Raw genomic sequence first — 3,484 nt, 5'->3', positions numbered from 1 at the left:
CGTTTAGCTCTGCTGACATGTTTGAGACCCTTAAGTCAGTTTGGGGACTTGCACAAGTGCCAGAGTACGGGGAAGCAGGGGACAATCTCTTTGTATTCCATATGTTTTGCTTAGGTGTCTCGAAGAAGGTTGTGCACGGTGGCCCGTGGCTCTTCAAGGGCATGGGCTGCTTGTGAAAGATTATGATGGTCAAACTGATCCCACATCCGTCCCTTTGATGGGCTATATGTTTGAGCGTAGATTCACAAAATCCTAGACCTATATTGTCATGCGGAGATTGTTGATCAGTTGGCTACTCAGATTGGAAGGGTGAAGGAGGTTCAACTTGCACCAAAACTTTACTATGAAGGGGACTATGTGCGTGTGCGTGCTAGGGTGCTTGAGAGCAAGGCCCTCACCAGATTCACACCTCTGACCATCAAGGGAGAATGTCATCTTCTGCCTGTTAGGTATGAGAATATACCCTACTTCTACCAGGTCTGTTGATTTATGGGCCATAACCATGAGGAGTGCAGCGATGGAGTTTAGGAGCAGAAGCACAAACAGTTTGGGTCATGGATGCTTGCAAAATGCAAAGAAGCACCTCAGGTGCCACAAGGGGGAGGCAGGCCCATGAGAGGTGGAAGACACGGAGCAGGTGGAAGGGCTGGCGGGGGAGAGCCAGCGCCGCGCAAACGATCGTCTCAGGATGCTGATCTGGATGGTGGCGAGGAGGAGGGTGAGACTGTGACAAGCCCATTGAAATCCGGCCAGGGAGAAGTGGTTCATCCATGGGAGGAGCCCGATGCATGTTGGAGTCTAAACTTAGCACTCTCAGTGGAAACCGTCGGATCGGGTAGCAAGGCACTAGTTACTACGCCAGGGTGTACCCCTGATGGGAAACCTGATGGCACCCCATTGCTACCCCCTGAGTATGTTGATCCCAGAGATCTCAAGAAGGCAAGGAAGGGGTCATCCCCAGGAAAACAAAATCTGGCATTAACGTCGGGCTCCGGGAGCGAGCGCCGCCGAGCCCAACAAAAATCTTATGCTGGAACTGTCGGGGGATTGGCGATCCCATGACGGTTCAAGAACTCCGCGCTCTCGTGGAATTAAGTGTGTCACTGATTCTCTCCTTAGTTGAAACTCAACAAAGAACCGTGTTGAAGGTCTCTGTTTTTCTCTTGGTTATGATTCTAGTTTTGGGGTAGGAAGTACTCGCCGTAGTGGCGATCATTGTATTTTTTGAAAAACTCAGTTGATGTTGCAATAAAGAATTTTTCCCAGTATCATGTTGACGTATGGGTATCTGAGGCAGGTAGTGAGCAATGGCGCATGACGTGCTTCTATGGTGAACCAATAGAAGCCTCCAGTACAAAACTTGGGACACTGACGTCAGTTGTGCTTCCCGGGCAATGGCTCCAGAAAAGTGTTGATCCTGCAATCTCTAGTGTTAGCTAGACGAATGCTTATGACAACGAACCTTCTCCTGCAACGGCACCAGAAGAATGATGTTGATGGCCCACCAGTGCGTGGGTTCGCAGCAGTTTTCGAGGGTAGAGTATTCGACCCAAATTTGTAGATCGCCAAAAGGAGGTGAGAGGATACTCTCGAGTATTAGCAGCTGAATTTGTCAGATTCAACCACACCTGAAAGATTAGTATCTGCAGGCACAGTAGTAACACCAAAGTAGCGAGTAACGGCAGTGTAACGAGCAATAGCAGCGGCAAGGAACAGCAGTAGTGACAGCAGTAGCAAGTAGCAACAGTAGCAAGCGACAGTACTAGCAACAGTAGTAGCAGCAGCAGCATAGCAAAACAAGTGACAGCAGTAGTAGCAGAGCAAGACAAGTAACATCAGTAGCAACAGTAGTAGCAGCAGAGCAATACAAGTAACAACAGTAGTAGGACAAACTCGTAGGCAATGGGTCGGTGATTTGTTTGGATGATATTCATCATGCAACAGCTATAACACGAAGAGATATGTGGCTAGCCCCCGTTCGTCAATGTGATGTAGGCATGCATTCCGTGTGTTGTCATACGTGCTTAGGGAAAAGAACTTGCATGACATCTATTGTCCATCCCTCCCGTGGCAGCGGGGTCCAAAAGGAAACTACGGGATATTAAGGTTCTCCTTTTAATAAAGGACCGGACCAACGCATTAGCACTTGGTGAACACATGAACTCCTCAAACTATGATCATCACCGGGAGTGGTTCTGGTTATTGTCACTCCGGGGTTGCCGGATCATAACACATAGTAGGTAACTACAACTTGCAAGATCGGATCTAAAATACACATATATTGGTGACAACATAATAATTTCAGATCTGAAATCATGGCACTCGGGCCCAAGTGACAAGCATTAAGCATGGCAAAGTAGTAGCAACATCAAATCTCAGAACATAGTGGATACTAGGGATCAATCCCCATCAAAACTAACTCGGTTACAGGATAGATCTCATCCTACTCATCACCGTCGAGCGAGCCTACGAATAGATTACTCACGAACGACGAAGTGCTTCATGGAATTGGAGAGGGAAGAAGGTTGATGATGACGATGGCGACGATTTCCCCTCTTCGGAGCCCAAGACGTACTCCATATCTGCCCCCCAGATGAAGAACAGGAGGTGGCGGCGCCTCCGTATCAAAAACGCGACGAAAACTTCTCTTTTTTATTTTTTCTAGGACGAAAGACAACTTATAGAGCTGGAGTTGGGGGCGGCATGTGCCTGTGGGCCCCACAAGCCTGCCCACCGCCACCAGGGGGGTGGTGGCGGAGCAGGGGCTTGTGGCCCACTGGCCCACCCCTTGAGGTGGAACTTGGCGCAGATATTTTTGATATTCTCCAAAACTGCTCCCCGTAAATTTTCAAGATGTTTGGAGAACTTTGATTTCTGCACAAAAATAACACCAAGGCAATTCTGCTGAAAACAACGTCAGTCCAGGTTAGTTCCATTCAAATCATGCAAATTATAGTCCAAAACAAGGGCAAAAGAGTTTGGAAAAGTAGATACGTTGGAGACGTATCAACTTCCCCAAGCTTAAAACCTTGCTTGTGCTCAAGCAACTCAGTTGACAAACTGAGAGAGAAAGAAAAACTTTGACAAACTCTGTTTGATCTTGTTGTTGCAACTATGTCTAATTCATAACCAGAATTTCAGCAAGATCACAAGTTAACCACATAAGCAAATGACACAAAGGTCTCAAGGTAAACTAATATCAATGGCATAATCAGCTAACGAGCAAATAATAATGAGTTTCAAATACCAACACTTCAATCAAAACAAGCATGAAGCAATATGAATAGGTGGTATCTCGCTAGCTCTTTCTGAGACCGCAAAACATGAATGCAGAGCACTTTCAAAGATCAAGGGCTGACTAAACATTGTAATTCATAGCAACGAAGATCCAGTCATAGTCATACTCAATATCAATCAAAAGCAAAGCAAAAAAATGACAGAGGTGCTCTCTAATTGGTGCTTATATAAGAGGAGGATGAGTCGA

Source organism: Hordeum vulgare, chromosome 1H, assembly GCF_904849725.1.
Source record: "Hordeum vulgare subsp. vulgare chromosome 1H, MorexV3_pseudomolecules_assembly, whole genome shotgun sequence".
Classification (NCBI taxonomy): Eukaryota; Viridiplantae; Streptophyta; class Magnoliopsida; order Poales; family Poaceae; genus Hordeum; species Hordeum vulgare.
This window is presented reverse-complemented; position numbering follows the sequence as displayed.